The sequence below is a fragment of the Papio anubis genome, chromosome 16 (genome assembly GCF_008728515.1).
Source record: "Papio anubis isolate 15944 chromosome 16, Panubis1.0, whole genome shotgun sequence".
NCBI lineage: Eukaryota > Metazoa > Chordata > Mammalia > Primates > Cercopithecidae > Papio > Papio anubis.
Genome location: NC_044991.1, coordinates 13,729,546 through 13,749,840, shown reverse-complemented (window position 1 = coordinate 13,749,840; position 20,295 = coordinate 13,729,546). Strand labels below are relative to the sequence as shown.

General features: G+C 44.3%; 1 long non-coding RNA gene across 1 annotated transcript; it reads left to right on the top strand.

Moving 5' to 3' along the window:
- Positions 1-940: 940 nt before the first annotated feature.
- Positions 941-11,166, top strand: LOC101010153. The gene is made up of 5 exons (XR_652828.3): positions 941-8,008; positions 8,870-8,987; positions 9,647-10,070; positions 10,113-10,119; positions 10,456-11,166. It is a non-coding gene; the product is annotated as an uncharacterized LOC101010153 (long non-coding RNA).
- The last annotated feature ends 9,129 nt before the right edge of the window (positions 11,167-20,295 follow it).

Here is a 20,295-nt window from a genome sequence, read left to right as displayed (position 1 = left end):
ACACTTTTTGAAGAAAGACAACACAATTCAGCAGTCACCAACATAAAATAAACAGCATTCAGCATCCAGTCAGAAATTACTATATGTAGGCCAGGTGCAGTGGCTCACACCTGTAATCCCAGCATGTTGGAAGACTGAGGCAGGAGGATGGCTTGAGCCCAGGAGTCTGAGACCAACCTGCACAACATGTTGAGACCTTGTCTCTGCAAAATAATAATAATAATAATAATAATAAAATTTAAAATTAGGCAGGCATGGTGGTGTGCACCTGTAGTCCCAGTGACTCGGGAGGCTGAGGCAGGAGGATCACTTGGGCCTGTTAGGTGGAGGTTGTAGTGAGCTGAAATCGTGCCACTGCACTCCAACCTGGATGACAGAGTGAGACCCCATCTCAAAAAAAAAAAGAAAAAAGAAATTACTACATGTAGAAAGAAGCAAGAAAATGTAACTCATAACAAGAGAAAAACCAGTCAAAGATAGAACCCCAAAATGATGCAGCTCATTATGGAACTGGCAGACAGGGGCTTTGAAACAGTTATTATGAATAGGTTGAATAATTTTTCAAAAACATGAAAAGAACAGAAATGGAAGATGTCAAAATAAAAACAAAACTACTGGCCGGGCGCGGTGGCTCAAGCCTGTAATCCCAGCACTTTGGGAGGCCGAGACGGGCGGATCACGAGGTCAGGAGATCGAGACCATCCTGGCTAACACGGTGAAACCCCGTCTCTACTAAAAATACAAAAAAACTAGCCGGGCGAGGTGGCGGGCGCCTGTAGTCCCAGCTACTTGGGAGGCTGAGGCAGGAGAATGGCGTAAACCCAGGAGGCGGAGCTTGCAGTGAGCTGAGATCCAGCCACAGCACTCCAGCCTGGGTGACAGAGCAAGACTCCGTTTCAACAACAACAACAAAAAAAAACTACCACAGATAAGACTACAACATAAGAAAACGTCATCGAATTGGCTTAATATTAGTGAATTTGAAAATATAGTAATTGAAACTATCTAAATTAAACACAGAGAGAATAAAACTGAAAAAAATTACAATAAACTCCTATGCATCATTCAAGCCTCAGCTGACGCAGGGCCTCCTCCATGCAGCCTTCCCTGACTCCTCATGGGGATGCAGATGGGAGTGGCTCCAACAATCACAGCTGGTGTGAGCCCAGAGCCAGACAGACCCGGATTGGACTCCCACCTCTAGTATTGCTAAGAGTGAGACCTCGTGCAATTTGTCTGCATGTTACTTCTCCAAGCCCCAAAACTGTCATCTGTTACTTGGAGATGGTCATCTACAAACCCCAAAATGATTTTGAAGGAACCAAGTGAAATAATGCCAGTCACGTGGTAACCTACAATCGGAGTCAGCTAAATCCCTTGTATTTTCCTTGGTTCCTATTTTGCCCTGTCCCTTCTTCCCATACAGTCCTGGAGTGCTCAGTGTTCATGCCCACCCCCAGCCCCCCACAAACACACCTGATTCATATCTCTCTCCCTGGTTATCTGCACATGTCCTGGCACAGAGGTAGCACTTCAAATTGTGGGTTAGAAAATTTGGGTATTGGAAGGTATCGGAATGAACGCATGGATGGATGGATGGATGGATGGATGGATGGATGGATGGATGGATGGATGGGATGGGATGGATGGATGGATGGATGGATGGATGGATGGATGGATGGATGGATGGGTGGATGAGCAACTCCTTGAGGACAGAAACTCCAGAGCCCATGCTTTTCTACTTTGCATCTCTGGTTCTATCCAGCCAGGTATGAGGCTGTGCACACACACTGAGGGACCTCACTTGGTAACATAAAGACTGGGTGCCCTGTGTAGGCCACAGAGATGGGCACATTGAGTCCTGATGTTTAGAATTCAGAGATTGGTGGCTGCCTTTTCTTCCTGTCTTTTTCCTGTGTTGGGGAGAAGGGCAGGGAGGAGGAGAGGGAATGGTGGGAACCATTGACGTTCTGCCTTGATGATTCTTGAATTACTGCCGCCAGGAAGGGGACCTGGCTGGGAACAGTGTAGGATGCCCTTCCCTGGTGGGGAAAGTCCTGCCTGGAGTGGAGGACTGGAGGGTATTCAGGGAATGCCTGGGGCGCCCTGGGGACCCTGAACTCTCTTTGGCACCCCTGCATGTGTGTGAAATCATGGTGCTGGCATGGAGAGGGCATTCAGGGGACACAAAGGGTCTGAGCTAATGTCCTGTCCCCAGCATTCTTTCTCTCTTGGGTGGTCCCACTTGGTTTCCTTGATCCCCTTCACTGCGCTGGGAATGCAGAGAGGCACCAGACTCAGGGCTGGCCAGGAGGAACTCAGTCTGCGATGTGCATGGAGTGGAAGTAGGAGGATGCTTCTCAGAGGATCGCTAGTGCTGGACTCATCCTTCATGCCCTCTACCCATGGCCATGCCCTGAAACATTAGGGCCTGGGAAAACTGACCCAGCATAGGGTCTGCTGGGGATTTCTGCTGCCTGGAACTCAGGAAGCTGCATCTCATTGCCACAAGGAAATGTCTACCCTCACTGCCCACCAAGAGAGTGCAGAGAGACTCACACTGCTGGTCCCTTCCCTTGGTGAAGATGCTTCTCAGCCTCCCAGCTCCCTAAGTAGCAAGAGCTCAGTACCCCTGGCCAGGCTGAAATGTGTGTGCAATGCAGAAATGTATGTGGTATGTGGAAAGTAGAACATGGGAAAATATCAAAGCCAAAGCTTCTTATAGACAGTGATAACTGCAAATTCTAAAGTATCTTTTTATAAAAACATTAAACGATAAAATACTTTAAAACTGAACAATGATAAATGAGCCTTGTGCAGGTTCTGGGTCTAGCTATGAGAATTGACCAGAAGGGTAAATTTCCTGTAACTCAGTTATGGAAGGTGGTGTCAAGATAAGCAATGTCCTATAATGATTGATTGTGTAGCTGGAACCACCCTATCTGAGTTTAAATCTCAGCTCTGCCCCTTGCTAGTTGTCTGGCCTTGGGCAAGTCACTTAACCTCTCTGATCCCCAGTTTTCTGATCCGTACAATGGAGATGATAATAGCCCCTCATTCTCAGGATTATTAGATGGATTTTTTAGGAGGTATGTATGAAGCACTCGGACAGATGACAGCATGTAGGTATTCTGTCTACATGACTTAGTTTATCTTTGAAGGTGCTGGTGGGCATCCCAGGTGGTATTGGGGGTCACGTTTGTCAATCCCTGGACAGCATTGTCCCTTTGGCCTGGGCCCCAGTCATGCTTCCTCATTTCATTCATGTGCCAAGGCTGCCTGCTCCCGGAATTGTTCCAAGCCTGTCCTGAGAGGAGAGGCTTCCTGGCCTGTATGTCCTTAAAAAACTCTATGGGGCAATGGAGTGGAATCTACGCTCTCTTTGGAAGAGGTGAATCTCTAACCCACCCTCATTCCCATTCCACTTGCCTTGCTGGTTTTCTAAGTTGATGCCAGTTTCTTTCTGATAAACTCCAAGTCCTGGTTTCTAGACAGATTCCTGGAGAACCTCCCAGAGGCTGAGATGGCGGTAGAATAGAAAACCTCTTTTGTGGAATATGCAACATCAGGAAGGGAACTGAATGTAAAGGGGAATTAAAGGACTGTGTGCTTGAACATTTGGGCTTCAGATAGAGACACAGCTATGTTCTGTAGGAAAGTTACCTTGGAGATCTTCTCATACTTGGGCAGGCACGGGTGGAGGGTGAGTTCAGGCTGAAAAATAGAATGATGAGATTTAGATGGATTCACAGATGATGAGCTCACAAGAGAAATGTTGAGCCCCAAAGAGATGATTGGAAACAGGACGTTAGAAGCATCAGGAAGGACCCATGTTCTCCTTCCCAAGAGAGATGAACTCCAGCCTCAACTTAGCCTCTGCCTGGCTGTGTAAACTTAGGTGTGCTCCCCGCTGTCTCTGAACCTGGCTCTGACCTCTCCTCATCTGTAAAATTTGGGTATTGGAAGGCATTTATCAGTCTATATTCTAGCTCCCAACCCCCGTGTGCCTGGTAGAGCCCTTCAACCTCCGTCCCTGGTCCTCCTGTGACCCAGCATCCCTCTGAGCCTGGGGGGTGCTCCAGCCCTCTGTTCTGCTGACACCTTCATAAGCAGAGCCTGGGACTCTTAAGAAGGTCCAAGCACCATCATCATCATAGAACACACTTACGGGATACAAGAATAAACCTGAAATACCAATATTCCAGAGACAAAAACTTACTACAGTTTCATTTTTATCAATGTTGGTATCCAAACTTTAAATGTTGACATTTTTCTGGGGAAGAATACCAATTTCTCAACTCTTTTTGCTACACATAGCTCCTGGGTTTCCTCTCCCACACTCCCGCCATGCTTAATAAACACTCCTGTTCAACAAACCCTTTGGATAATTTCCCTAATCTTTCAGGGCATAGTGGTACATTATTCAGATAAATGTTTCTGGCAATTTGCTCCTAGAAGGAACTCTGCACTTAGGATTAATGGTTCAGGAGGATTCCAAAAACCTTCATCTTCAGTTTCCAAAAATGCTTGGCCATCTATAGCAGTCATTTCTATAAACATTTTGTTTAAATTAGCCTCCAGAGACTCAAAACTGTGTGGAGTTTCCTTCCTAAAGCATTCTTGTAAAATCTGTTGTTTTGACATTTGAATAATCAGAGCAAAACACGTTTGAAGTGCTTTGTTTATTTTTAGCAATGTCTTTCTTCATTCTCTCCATTGTCTTTATTATGTCTGACTCAAAGATGATTTATCTTGGATATGAACTGATTTTAGAGTAGTTTTATCTTTGTGAGATTTGGACATGACGAAGCCGACATTTTGCTTCTAAAGCATTCCTCACAAGATGTAGAGAATTCTCAAATAGTGCTTTTGCTTGAAGGACCCCTGGCTTAAATGAAATTAAGCTGCTAAAAATGAAATAGAGTTCTTAAAGGGATTTAGTTTCGTGTGAGAACTGCTACTTCTCTAAAATTTCTGCCAATATTACATTTATAATATAATTAAATCACCATTGTTCTGCTTTTTATTGTTATTTAAACTTTATAAGCTCAAACAGTCTATAATCTTCGTAAAATGATTGAGCAAATACATTCTCTTAATATTTGTATTAATAATCAATCTTTTTTCTACTCAGCTATTTAAAGTTCTTAATTATTGTCTTTCTTCATAAAATTAATAGCTTTCATAATCATTACTTATTGCAGCATTTTACTCTTGAAATAATCAATGTGTGTTTACAACTGACTGCTTCAATTTCAGCACAAAAAGTACGTGGGAAAAACTGCACAGGCAAATACTTTGTAAGGAAGAAAAAGAGAGAAGTGGAGGGGAAATTATAGATTAAAAACAGGCAACACCAAGTGATAATGTTCAGAGATACACACAGAGTGATAAAACAATGAGAGAAAATGATAGACCCTGACGAGGAAATTAGGACACAGGATTCCTGAGTTGGGGGACTGGGAGGTTTGTCTGGAGCAGTGCAGGGCTCTGGGTGGGTGGCAAGCTTCTATCTCCTGTGCGGAGTATAGGGAGGGGAGCAATCCAAGGATATTCACCCTACAATGATTTATTTTTTAATTTAAATACTTTATTTTGGTAGAGAGGGGGGTCTTGCTATGTTACCCAGGCTGATCTTGAACTCCTGGCCTCAAGCAATCCTCCCACCTCAGCCTTCCGAATTGCTGGGATTATAGGCATGAACCACCTTGCCTGGCCTTGTAATGACTTATTAAGCTAAAGATGTTTCATATGGCTTGGGATATTTGTACTTAACAATAAAACAGGTTTTTAGAAAGGAAAAAAATTTGAATCTGGAAATTTGACAAACAAAACCAAACCTGGGACATAATATGTAGCATCAAAGACTCTTTTTTCATAAGTTTCTTTTTCCATCTGCCTGTGTTCATTCATGTTTTCCCCTTTTCCCTCTTGTCCTGGTGTATTGCCCTTCTCCTCAGGTGTAGGCAAGAAACTTGCTCTATCTCTCCTCTTGCCTCCTTGTCCCTCCCCTTCCTCTTCCCTCTCCTCTCCTCTGGCATTCAGTGCACCCCTCTGCTGTAGCTCCCACCACAATTAACTGAAATTCTCTTTTTGTGCATCTCTCTCTCCTATTGTTCCATAAGCAACTTGAGAGCAGAGGTGAGGCAGGTTTTGGGTAGTTTTGAATCCTCAAAGCCTAGCATACTCCCAGACATATACTAGACATCCAGAAAATGAGGTTTAAACTCAACATCTTTTTCTTTTCCCATAACATCTCAAGTTCCACTTAATGATTTTCAATGATTATTCAAAGAAGACTATATATCTTTTAAGAATTAATTTGTCAGAAAAGGGATTTCTGGCTGAAAGAATTACAGATTGAGTTTCTGTTTGTAAGTCCAAGAGCCTGCAGGGTTATATGCCTGCTGTGCATGTTATTCAGGGAGTGGAATTTCAGTTGACTTCCGTTTTTCCTTTTTGTAAAACATTGTTTGTAATTTTACCACAAATGCACATTTATGTAATAAAAGTATAATTATAATGTTCATTTAAAATGATTTTTTTTCATCTAATGCACATTCACTGAGCAGTTTAAAAAGCATAAGACATGTTTACTGCAAATTGCATCTGAAATGCTTCCCTATGTTTGAGAATGAAGAGTTAGCTAGAACAGTGACTCCTGAGATGTACTGTGCTCAGGTGTTTCCAGACTCGGTGACCACAGTCCCTCTCATCCTACATGCTCCTCCACCTTGTGACTTTGCAGCTCCTTCTATTAGAATGTGGAATCTCTTTCCCCTCCCCTTCAATCTGGGCCTCCTTGTGACTTCCTTTGGCCAGTAGAATGCAGTGGGGGTGAAGCTATATGATTTCTGAGACTAGGCCATAAGAGGCCTTGCAGCTTCTTTTGCTCTCTTGGAAGTCAGCCATGATGCAAAGTGGTCCAGGCTCTCCTACTACAGAAGCCATGTGAAGAGAGAAGCCCTGGAGGATGGGAGGTCATGTGGAGGGGAAGGAGCCAGTGAAGCCCTCTCTCACTCCATCCTAGTCAAGCTCCCAGCTAAATGCAGCCACATGAATGACCTTGCCAGCTTTGTGGAACAGAAGAACCACCCAGCTGAGCCCAGCCAACCCACAGAATGGTTACAAATAATAAATGGTTGTTGTTTTCAACCATTAAGCTTGGGAGGTGGTTTGTTAGGCAGCAATCAATCATTTGTTCTTATGACAGGCATTTGTTTGCTGGTTAGATTGGATGCAACCTGGGATCACATCATCATACATACACAATGTCAGAAATGTCCCCAACAACAGGCACTTGCTCATTTGGACTTAATAAACCCAGCTTCAGAGAATCCCTGTTTCCCAGTCACTGTCTCTCAACTTTCCTACACTGCCACCAAGTATGAACTAGCATCTATCCCTCTCACATTCCTCACCCCTTTAATTAATCCCCTGTTTTTCATGTATCTCATAAGTTTATGGTATATTTCCTAGGACCTGAAAACATAACCAACTGTCTTTCATCTTAAAAAAAAAAAAATGCCCCTTTCCCTCACCCCATTCAAGTGTCCACCTTAGATTTCCATACCGTCTCTTTCTCCTCTTTCTAGTCAAGCTTTTCCAAAGAGCTGTCTTCATTTTCCCATTTCCTATTCACTCCTCTCTCTATTTATTATGACCTGGCTTTAGAATGGTCTCCCGCCAGCATCACAGAGGAGCTCCACATCACCTAACCAGATGGATTCACCCCTGCCTTGACCTCTCAGACAAAACACCAGCAACATGGCCACTCCTAGCGCTTTAAAACTATCTCCCTTTTTATGCTTCCCACCACACTCTGCTTTCTCCTTCCCACTCTGACTGTCCCTTCTCTGTTCCCTTCCTGGCCTCCTAAGCACCTCAGCCAGCCTCTTAGGCACCAGTGTCCTCAGGGGTCTTCAGTGCTCCTCTTCTCATCCCAGTCTACCTGCTCTGCTTTCAAGTTTGCAGGCTCTCTCAAGCTTTTACTTAAAGGTTTTCCTAAGTAGGTGTTCTTCCCCCAAACCTAACAGCTATGAATTCAATGACCTGTAGAACCTCTTCCCTTATATGTTCCAGAGACGAGATGCCTCAAACTCCATGTGCCAGAATGTGACTCTTCGGCCACCCCCCACCCCCCTGGCCCCTACTCCCAGTGTCTCTTTGTCTCTTGTAAGAGGACTTGCCCTAGGCCACTGGTAATGCCAGAGAAATGCCCACACGCGGTTGCTTATGGGAAGGGGTCAACTGAGCCAAAAATGGGGAATAGAGGCAGCTGCATGCCTTGAACCACACTTGTAGGATCTGCCTATTCAGGCCTCTCTTGTTCTCAGTGGTGACCTGTCTGCCTCCTGCTCCTGGGTCCTCCTCTTTCTGTGACTGAGACACCTGTGCCCCTCTCCCACTGGCCAGTTGGAGGCTCAGTTCCATCCTCAGCCCCAGGACCAGCCCTGACCCAGGGCAGAAGGGGTTCACAGGGTCACAGTTGTGCCTAGATTTCCTTGAGCCTCCGTCCTCATCCCTGGGCCCAGCCTTGCTTCTGAGAACTGGGCCACCCTGTGTGGCCTCTGACAACTGAGTTCCTGCCTTTTTCCCCACGCCGGAGTTTGTTCTACAAAGCTCAGGTTGGAGACCTTGTTGTTCTTGATTACAGCTTACTTCTCTGTTTCCATACCTCTACAGATGTGGTTTCTAAACAGTTTTCTATTATGTTGATGAGTAAAAAAATTTTTTTAATGGAAAGAAAAATGCAATTTTATTTTTAAATAAAAAAGAAAATATCATTTACTATCAACATCATTTTCTACTTTAAAAAAAGACATTTTATTTTATTTTATTTTATTTTATTTTTTGTTTTCTGAGAGAGAGTCTCACTCTATCACCCAGGCTGGAGTGCAGTGGCATGATCTCAGCTCACTGCAACCTCCGCCTCCCGGGTTCAAGCAATTCTCGTGCCTCAGCCTCCCGACTAGCTGGGATTACAGGTAGGTGCCACCATGCCCAGCTAATTTTTATATTTTTAGTAGAAATAGGGTTTCACCATGTTGGCCAGGCTGGTAAAAAGGGACATTTTAATACAAACGAAGTAATCAAACAATTCTGATCTCAGATCTCAGGACAGCCCTTTTCAAACAGAGGCAGCTGGCTGTTTCCCTTGCCTTCATTTTCCAAGGGTTTCTCCTCCCATGAATGGGCAGTGAAAGCTTCATCCTGGACCAATCCTGTCTCCACGATGGCTTTGGGGACCTGCCTTGCCCCATTGTTGTCTGCGGGACTGGCAACTTTGACCATGAGAGGCAGACTCCCTCTAACTGGAGGCTGACAAGTGGAAACTGTTGGGATTATTCCCAGAGGCCTTACATGGGGGCGGCTCAGCTTGATGAATTCTCAGGCATGATCCAAATCTGCCTCCTAGGCCCAGAATATCATTCTCCAAGGTCCCAGGGCTGCTGGAGCTCTAGGAAGCCATTTTCTGCTGCTCCTGGTGTGCCCCTAGGGCTGGCTGAGGTTGGGAAGGCCTCCCCTCGCTGGACTAGAGGACAAAGTGATTCATCTTGATCCCTGTGAAATGGTCGTGCAACCTCAAGAGGCTGAGACTCATCAAAGAATGTGCCTCTTTATTTTCTGTTCATTACATTGCCAGGCACAATCCAGACAAGACATCTCAGCACTGCTTCCAGACCTCTGCTTGAAGGTGGGATTCTTCAGTCTCCTGGACATTCTTAGAGTCTGGCTTTACACCAGCTCTCCTTTACACAATGGCAACACCAGCAGTATCTGCCCATGTGCAAGAGAGTCCCCACAACAGCCCAATGGAGAAATGGAGGAGTTTCCAGGCCCATGTGACACTCCGTCACAATTGTCTTTTACCACGTAGGATGATATAATCACTTTTCTCTCTCTCTTTTTTTTTTTTTTTTTTTTGAGACAGTCTCACTGTCACCCAGGCCGGAGTGCAGTGGTGTGATCTTGGCTCACTGCAACCTCCACCTCCCAGGTTCAAGTGATTCTTCTGCCTCAGCCTCCTGAGTAGCTGGGATTACACCTAGTACATCTCCAGCCTACAGGTGTGCGCTACCATGCCCCACTAATTTTTATATTTTCAGTAGAGACAGGGTTTCACCATGTTGACCAATCTGGTCCTGAACTCCTGGCCTCAAGTGATCCACCTGCCTCGGCCTCCCAAAGTGCTTGGATTACAGGTGTGAGCCACTGTGCCCAGTCACTTTTCTCTGATTTTTAAGTGACGTATATACATATATATACAGCAGGCAAGTGGAATTCCAAGCACAGAGGGCTTTTCAGCATAATTCTGAGAAGGCAACTTTCAGCAAAGAACTTGCAGACATGGTACAATTTTTTCTTGTTAAAGTCAAGGCAAGATTTTCAGGGAAGGGACATGAAGACCTTGACATAGTCTGCTTAGTTTTATTTATTTATTTATTTATTTAGAGTCTCGCTGTGTCGCCCAGGCTGGAGTGCAGAGGCACGATCTCAGCTCACTGCAACCTCCACCTCCCCGGTTCCAGGTTGAAGCAATTCTCCAGCCTCAGCCTCCCAGGTAGCTGGGATTACAGGCCATAGTCTGCTTTAAGAAGAAGAAGAAGAATAAAAGACAATAGTGAACAGGAAAGAAAGAATGATTCCCTCTTCGCACAAGAAGAAAGTTCTGATGCTTTTGGTATCATGGGATCTTAGGTTCAATGTATAGTGAGAGCTAAATAAGACAATTTTTATTTGTTCCTCTGAACAATTCTCTATTCCCATGACTATGTCATGCTTTTCCAATTGCTATAACTTATGGCGTGTTTTGATACTTGGCATCCTCACTCATTAGTCTTCCTTTTCAACATTTTATTGGACGTGATTATGCTATTATTCTTCCAAATTATTGTTAGAATCAATTTATCAAGTCATAAAAATGTCCTCTTTGAATTTTTATGGGAATTGCGATAAATTTAATTCTTAATTTGGGAAGATCTGACAGTTTTGACAACTTTGTAATACTGGCTCTTTTGATCCAATAATTATGGATTTCCACTTATTTTGGGAATTTTACATCAGCAAATTTTAAAAGCTTTTTCCTAGGTTCTTATTAGATTCATCTCCAGGTTTTTAAGATTGCAATGCCAGCCTACGTTCTCTCTCTCTCTCTCTCTTCCACCTTCCACCCACCTTTCTTTCCTTCTTTCTTTCTTTCTTTCTTTCTTTCTTTCTTTCTTTCTTTCTTTCTTTTTCTTTCTTTCTTTCTCTCTCTCTCTCTTTTTCTTTTTCCTTCCTTCCTTCCTTCCTTTCTTGCTTTCTTCATTTTCCTCTTTTGTGGCTAATATCTTCCCAACCTATTTTATTGCAAATGATTATTTTTAGTGCAAAGAAAAGCTACTGATATTTGTATAACGAGTTTATACCCAGCTCCTTCTCGAAGTCTTGTTTGTTGAATAATTCTTATTTAAATCTTACATGCTTTCTAGACATACAAGCATATCTTCTTCAAATTATGAACCTTGTCTCTTATTTTTAATACTTATTTTACTTATTATTCCTATTCAGTCGCAATTGCTAGAAAGTTCAAAACAATGTTGACAAATTCTTGGTGGTGCACACACCTGTCTTCAGAGAGATTGCATAGGGAATGCCAAATGCTTCACCATTCGAGAGACTTAGCATTGCTTCCTGAAAAGTCCTCTTGATCCTACTAAAACAATATTCTACTCATGACAGCAGGCATTCACCTGTCAAGGATCTACGTCCAGGGAAATGTTTCTGCCTCCATCTCCAAGTGGCCATGTGAGGCGTTTTAATAAAATGAGCCTCAGACTAAGACCACATCAGAAGGCTTCTGTGGTTGGGCAGGTGACAGAGAGCTCCTACCAAAATGCCCTTAATGTTACCCTCAGCTTGGTTTGACTTTAGACAGCTTCTCACTGACTGTAGGTCCTGACCTCCCTTATTTTAGAGCATTTTCTTTAGAAAACTTGTCATTGAAAATGATTTATCTGTCCCTTTGAGATGTCTGTAAATCTTTTCAAAAGCCTCTTGCTGGCCGGGCACAGTGTCTCATGCCTGTAATCCCAGTACTTTGGGAGGCCGAGGTGGGCAGATCACTTGAGGTCAGGAGTTTGAGACCAGCTTAGTCAACATGGTGAACCCCCATCTCTACTAAAAATACAAAAATTAGCCAGGCGTAGTGGTGTGCGTCTGTAACCCCAGCTACTCAGGAGGCTGAGGCAGGAGAACCCCTTGAACCCAGGAGGCAGAGGTTGCAGTGAGCCAAGATTGTGCCATGGCACTCCAGCCTGGGAGACAGAGCGAGACTCCATCTCAAAAAATAAATAAATAGATAAATAAATAAATAATAAATAAAAGAGCCTCTTGCTAGGTTTACAATCCAGGACTGTCTTTCCCAAGGAGACATCCCTTCAAAGTTTAGTAATCACCAAGGAATATATCACCCTATCTCTCTGTCCCATGGGAGGGTAGAAGCCTAACTTTGGTTGGCAGTTGGAAAACTACCACTACCCCCTGTCATAAAGATATGAGAAACTTTACTTTTCCTTTGGGTAAAGCCAGTTGGGAAACAGAAATGGCCCATGATCTCCCTCTCAACCCGGTGCTAAAACACCTTGCCACCCTTCCTTCCACAGAGTTGAGGTCAGACTTGGTTCTGGTCTCTCTCCTCTATTGCAGTAGTCTTGAATAAAGTCTTCCCTGCCTGTTAGTTGTGTCTGGTGCAATTTTCGCTTTGACAGTTCCCAGCGTGGTGACATGGAAGCCTCAGCATCAGGACAATCCCTTAAAACCCCAAACCCATGAGGGATACAACTGCCCTGGGTTACAGGGGGACATCTAATGCTATGAGATTCCTTTACAGGGATTTTCCTGCAATTTATTGTGCTGATTGATGTCCTACGTTGGCATTGTTGAAATGAATTCTACCTGGTCACATTCCTCTAAAATATTACCAGATTTGATTTTCCAATATTTTATTGATGGTTTTGTGTCTGCACTTGTAAGTAAGGTTAGTCTACAAATCCCTTTCTATACTAACTTCATCAGATTTACAGAACCTGGTGGAGGGAGTTAACAGTAAATGTAATATAATAAAAAAACATTGCTGCCGGGCATGTTGGTGTGAGCCTGTAGTCCCAGCTACTCAGGAGGCTGAAGTGAGAGGATTGCTTGAGCCCAGGAGTTTGAGACCAGCCTGGGCAACAAAAAACTTTTTTAATTAGCCAGGCATGGTGGTGTGCACCTTAGTGCTGTAGGAGGATGAGCCACAGACAAAACTCCTCAGACAGCAGATTAAAGAAGGAAGGAGTCTTTATTTAGCCAGGAGCTTCGGTAGACTTGCATCTTAAGAGCGCTCCCTGAAAAAGAAATTTTTGGCCCTTTTAAGGGCTTACAACTCTAAGGGGTCCAGGTGAAAGGGTTGTGATAGATCAAGCAAGCGTGGGGAATGTGACTGGGGGCTACATGCATCAGCTAACAGAACAGAAAGTTTTGTAATGCTACTGTATACAATGTCTGGAATTTACAGAAAGCACAAGTAGTTTAGGTCAAGGGTTGATATTATTATTATTGTTATTATTATTTTAACTCCTAGGGCTTGGTGGTGGTGCCAGGGTTGTCTGGCTATTTATCTTCTGTTTCTTTCCAAATTTTGTTTTCTCCCTTTTCTCCTGTCTTATAAACTAGGCAAAAGTGGGGGAGAGAAGGGGCAGCAGGAAAAGTGGTGGTCTCCTTTCTTAGTGCCAGCTACTGGGAAGGCTGAGGCAGGAGGATCACTCAAGCCCAGAAGTTCAAGGCTACAGGCTGAGCACAGTGGCTCACACATGTAGTCCCAGCACTTTGGGAGGTTGAGGTGGGCAGATCACCTGAGGTCAGGAATTCAAGACCAGCCTGGCCAACTTGGTGAAACCCCATCTCTACTAAAAATACACAAATTAGTCAGGTGTGGTGGCACACGCCTGTGATCCCAGCTACTCAGGAGGCTGAAGCAGGAGAATCACTTGAACCCAGGAGGCGAGGTGGAAATTAGCCATGAGCCAAGATTGCACCACTGCACTCCAGCCTGGGCAACAGAGCAAGACTCCGTGTCAAATTTTTAAAAAAGAAGAAGTTCAAGGCTACAGTAAGCTGTGATCACACCACTGCTCTCCAGCCTGAGCAACAGAGCAAATCCCTGTCACTAAAAAATAAAAAGGGAAAAAGAAAAATAAATAAAAAGAATTGTTTTACACTTAGATTTCAAGATTTGAAAAGCTGTCAAATATCATATATTCAAAAATTCTGGTACCATAAGAAGAGAACAGTAGAGATCTCTTAATGCTGCAATTATCCACTGAGGTTTCACAGTTTATGAATATCATGCTTTTTTGTAGAAATCTGCTAAGCTTACTGTTGAATCATTTATATACACTGACTAATTTTTGAGCCATCATCAATGTTCATGAATTATGTAATTTAGCCTCAGCAATGTTTCTCATGCATTTGAAATAATTACACTTTACAAAGAGACTTAATACGTGCAACAATGAGTAAATTAAGGTGTTTATTAACATCTGCAGTGCTCTTTTTTTTTTTTTTTCTGGGAGACAGGAGTTTAAGTTCAGGTAAAACGACACTCTTGGCTTTGAGGCTTTTCTCTAGCTTTAAACTCTAGTCTACAAGCTGCTTCTTATTAGCAGCTAGGTGACCTTCATTGTACAAACAGCCTTCATCCTCTTGATCTTGGGTTTTCTTTCTAAAGGGTCTTGTGTGCTTTCATCCCACGCTTTAAGATATGATAGCTGCATTGAACGAATTGGGAGATTTTCCTTCCTTCTTTATCTTTCCATTGGTATTATTTAAATAGCATGAGGATTATCTGTTACTTAAAAAGTAATCTGCCTTGTAAGAACTTAACATGTTTAATGAACTTAGAAACAAAAGAGCTTGCCTGTTAAACCGTCTAGGCCTGATGCATTTATAAGAGATTAATTATTAAATACACTTTCCACTTTTTCTATAATTATTCTATTCTTTGGTATTTTGCCATTTAAAAGGAGACTTGTTGCTTTCTGAAAATACTCTTTCTTTTTGTACATGACTGCTGGAATTCACCTCTTAAGGTTCTGTGTCCAAGGCAAATGCCACTCCAAGGAGCCGGGCCTGTCTTTGCCTTCTGTCAACCTCCACGTGGGTTTCCAAAGCTTAGTATTAAGTTGGGCATCAGGTTAAAATAAACATCATAAACATTCTCATTTTTTTTCTTTCTACTAGCATTTCTACTTCCTTTTTTTTTTTTTTAGAAATAGGGTATTGCTCTGTCGCCCAGGCTGGAGTACAGTGACATGATCATGGCTCACTGCAGCCTTGACCTCCCGGGCTCAAGCAATCCTCCCATCTCAGCCTCCTAGGTAGTTGATACTACACGTACACGTCACCAAACCTGACTAATTATTTGTTTTTCTTTGTTGTAGAGACAGAGTCTCACTATGTTGCCCAGGTTGGTCTTGAACTCCTGGGTTCAAGCGATCCACCCACTTTGGCCTCCCAAAGCGCTGGGATTACAGGCGTGAGCCAATGCACTCAGCCTCTATTTCCCGTTGAACTGTTTTTGGTAAGATATTTTACAGGCTAACTGTGTGTTTCATCTAGCAGTCAGCAAGTGTTCGCACATCGTTATAAATTATGTCTTGTCATGAACTTGTTCTAACAACAATTCACTCTAAGCAGGCATTCCGCAAGCTCATTACATAATATTTTTGTCTCTGTGCAGCTGCACATCTGCACCATAGTGTAGCTCCCTGTCCCCGGGTGACCGACTGGAACTAGGTTTCTCCATCCCCAATAGGCCTCACTGTGTCTCATCACACCAAAGTATTTTTAAAAAGGCTTAATGAAGACACCATCCTCTGTATCATCCCCCGGGAAGGCTGAGCAGGTTGCGCACCATAAATACACTTCAACGTTCCTATCTGCCTAAGCCTTGGATCCCCTCCTCTATAATATAGCAAGGTAAATGCCTGCATCCTGACTGCATTTAATGGACCATGGGCCCCGGGTTGGGGTTGCAGCACCGAGTGAGTTATGAGAGCCGCCCCCAGCTGCTCCATCTGACAGATTGAAGCCAGGTTCTCTAGCCAGCGCTTCCATCTTCATCAATTCTGTTTGTTCAACGTTATGTTCCTTCTGCCCTGGGCTCACAGCCTGAAATTCATTCCTTCACATATTCCCCAGGTTTCCAACATTATCAATTGGCAAAGGTCTTGCAAGTGTTTGGATGCCTCCTCCCAGATCAGCTTTGGTCGTCATTACCCGAGGGTCTGCCAGGATGTTATGGTTCTGAAAATAATAAAAGGTGGGAGTAAAATCAACAGTCCGCTCAAGGCAGCAGCCTCAGGTGAGTTAATTAAAGTCTTCAGGCAAAAGAAGATTGATCTCCCATATAGAAAAGAGCTGCTATTGATGACTAGGGAGATGAAGTTTGGGGTTCAAGGTATTCAGATTTATCAAAATCTGCCCAAATTTCCACATTCCAGTTCTTAGAGTCTCTCTCCTTCCTAATTAATCCCTTGTTACAGAAGAGACCTAGCCAGGTCACGAATTGAATTTGTATTGTATTTTACTTGGAGTTTGGTTTTTTGAAATCCTGACCCTGCCTGTAATCCCAGCATTTTGGGAGATCACGGTGAGAGGATCACTTGAGCCCAGGAGTTCAAGACCAACCTGGGCAACATAGGGAGACCCTCATCGCTACAAAAAATTTTACAGACTAGCCAGGTGTCGTGGTGCGCACCTGGAGGTCCCAGCTACTTGGGAAGCTGAGGTGAGAGGATCGTTTGAGCCTGGGAGGTAAAAGCTACAGTGAGCTGTGATCATGGCACTATACTCCAAAAAAAAAAAAGAGAGACTGAAAGAGCGATGGAGAAAAGAAATCTTGGCCCTGTGACCATAAGAAATAATGAGTTATTTCAGAGTAATCTAATAATTCTCTGGTTGTCTATCTTTGCCTTCCATTGGAAATTTACAGCCCTAAATTTGTCTATTTTTTTTTTTCCTCCACTTTTTCCAGTATGGTCAGAAAAATCCAGTCCATTCTACAAGAAGAATCTAATATAAGAATCTTATAACGTTCTATTACAACAGCTACTTGATGTCCCAAGGCCTTGCTTGCCATAGGCAGCTGACCCCAGGCAATTACAGATTCTAATTTAGGTAACTGATTTGTCAAAGCATGTCATGAACGGCTAGCATCTCACTTTCCACTGGCAATGAAGTCACTGTGGCCTTCAAATCTAAAAAGATGAAAGGAACAATTCCAGATTCCTATATTCACATATTTGTTCTCCAAAAACCCCTTTTAAAACCAAAACAACTGTGGAAAGAGCATGCAGAGCAAAAGCCAGAGAAGCCACCAGTGGGTGGGAGAAGCTGTCACTAACGGGCAAGGATGGCTTTCAAGAGCTCCCAAGGGAGGGGCTGGGCATCTCACTTGCCCCACACTTGGCTACCGGCACCTTGAGAAGACAGTGTCCTCTCCTTCTCTCCTAAATTCTAGATCTTTCTCTAGAGCCTCTCACTGGGGAACAAAGCTAGAACCACACAAGGAAGGGGCTTCTGGGAAGTCTCTGCCAACCAGAGGAAGCCTTTGAAGGGAATGGTGGTGACAGGGAATTGACACAAACAATCCTGTATAGCGAGATGGTTTCTTTTTTTTTTTTTTTTTTTTCCTGGGCGACAGAGGGAGACTCCTTCGCCCAGGCTGGAGTGCAGTGGCCAGATCTCAGCTCACTGCAAGCTCCGCCTCCCGGGTTTACGCCATTCTCCTGCCTCAGCCTCCCGAGTAGCTGGGACTACAGGCGCCCGCCACCTCGCCCGGCTAGTTTTTTGTATTTTTAGTAGAGACGGGGTTTCACCATGTTAGCCAGGATGGTCTCGATCTCCTGACCTTGTGATCCGCCCGTCTCGGCCTCCCAAAGTGCTGGGATTACAGGCTTGAGCCACCGCGCCCGGCCTGCGAGATGGTTTCTTTTGTAGCTGTTTCACTTTGAAGACGCCGACAGACCCACACCCTCTGAGTGCTAACAGTAGTCTTAAAAGCGTCATGGAAGGCCGGGTGTAGTGGCTCATGCCTGTAATCCCAGCACTCTGGGAAGCCGAGGCTGGTAGATTACCTGAGGTCAGGAGTTCAAGACCAGCCTGGCCAACATGGTGAAATCCTTTCTCTACTAAGAATGCAAAAAATTAGCCAGACGTGGTGGCAGGCAGCTGTAATCTCAGCTCCTCAGGAGGCTGAGGCAGAAGAATTGCTTGAACCCGGTAGGCGGAGGTTGCAGTGAGCCAAGATCACGCCACTGCACTCCAGCCTGGCGACAGAGCAAGACTCTGTCTAAAAAAAAAAAAAAAAAAGAAGTGTCATGGAAGGACTTAGGCTCTTCCCCACAATGGCCACTTGGACCCTGGACTGGGGCAGACAGCAATGAAAAGCAAAGAAGGAATGGAAAGAGGATTTAAAAAATCATATATTTTTATTTTTATTTTATTTTTGAGACGGAGTCTCACTCTGTCACCTAAGCTAGAGTGCTGTGGTGGGATCTCGGCTCACTGCAACCTCTGCCTCCAGGGTTCAAGTGATTCTCCTACCTCAGCCTCCCGAGTAGCTGAGAGTACAGGCCTCCGCTACCACACCTGGCTAATTTTTTTGTATTTTTAGTAGAGACAGGGTTTCACCATGTTGGCCAGGCTGGTCTCAAACTCCTGACCTCAAATGACCGCCCACCTCAGTCTCTCAGTCTCCCAAAGTGTTGGGATTACAGGCGTGAGGCACCGCGCCCGGCCAAAAGTAATTTATTTTTTAAAACCTGGCAGGAGGAATTTGCCCATCTGAGATACAGACTATAAGGGCTGAAGGTGCCTGTGAGGAGAACGAAGACGCCCTTTTGCTCTGGAGGACTCTGTATTTTCAGAGCTGTCAAATAGCGTGTTCCCTCTGTTTGTTTCTCTCTCTCTCTGAATCTCCTTCCCAAGACGCCTGATGAAATAACCACGGGATGAAATAGGAAAAAAAAAAATTAGCCAGGCCTGGTGGCACACGCCTGTAGCCCCCGGGAGGGTCGCTTGAGCCCAGGAGTTCGAGGCAGCATTGAGCTAAGATCTCGCTATTGCACTCGGCCTGGGTGACCGAGTGAGACCCCGACTCTAAAATAAATAAATAAAAAGAACCAAAAAGTGTCTAGTTATGGATGATTTTTACTTTCCTTTAGACGCTCTTCTCTATAATAAAAAATGCTGCATTTGTAAACAGAAAGAAAAAAAAAACAAGAAAGAAAACTGTTAAAACTGAATTGGTAGAAGGATGGGTTAGTGAGACAATCCGTCGGAGAATCTCGTGCTTTGGGAAATCTCCGTGCTGTCTGTAGAAGGATTGCACCAGTGACGCGGTGACACTCATCTCCTCCCAGCCCCGCCTCCTTCCTTCCCTTCCTCTGCTGAGGCTTGGGTCGGCTTGTGCTGCCACCTAGAGGTCGGCGGCAGACATTACTTCAACCCCTCTTCCGCAGGGGCAGTTTTCCATTTTCATTCTAAGCCCTTGGATTTCAGAGTTGAGGATGGAGCTTTGCGGGAACTTCCAGAAGTCAAGATAGGGGAGAGGGCAAGACAGAATGAGATAGAGAACATCTGTGTGTGCATCTGCACATGCAGGGCCCAGTGCAAAACGAAAACGTGGGGGCCCCTTGTTAAAAAATTATTAAGAATCTCAAAACCGTAACAGTAGAGCATCAAATCAAGGGCAGCGCCCTCTGAGAATGAGCCCTCTGGGACTGCACAGGTTATAGGCTGCATGTCTGTGAAGCCGGTTGGCATGCTTGTGTTTGAACTTAAGTTAGCAATGCTTTCGTATGCTGTGCCCAGTTGTGTATGTGTACAAATACGTGTATTTGTGTGTATGCATCATGTTGGCGTGCACCTGCTTGTACAAACGTGCTTAGATGTCTGTTTTTGTTTTGTTTTGTTTCGTTTTTTTTGAGACGGAGTTTCGCTTTTTCACCCAGGCTGGAGTGCAGTGGTTCAATCTCGGCTCACTGCAACCTCCACCCACTGGATTCAAGCGATTCTCCTGCCTCAGCCTCCCGAGTTGCTGGGATTACAGGCACCCGCCACCATGCCCGGCTAATTTTTTTTTTTTTTTTTTTTTGACGCAGTCTTGCTCTGTCCGCCAGGCTGGAGTGCAGTGGCGCGATCTCGGCTCACTGCAAGCTCCGCCTCCCGGGTTCACACCATTCTCCTGCCTCAGCCTCCTGAGTAGTT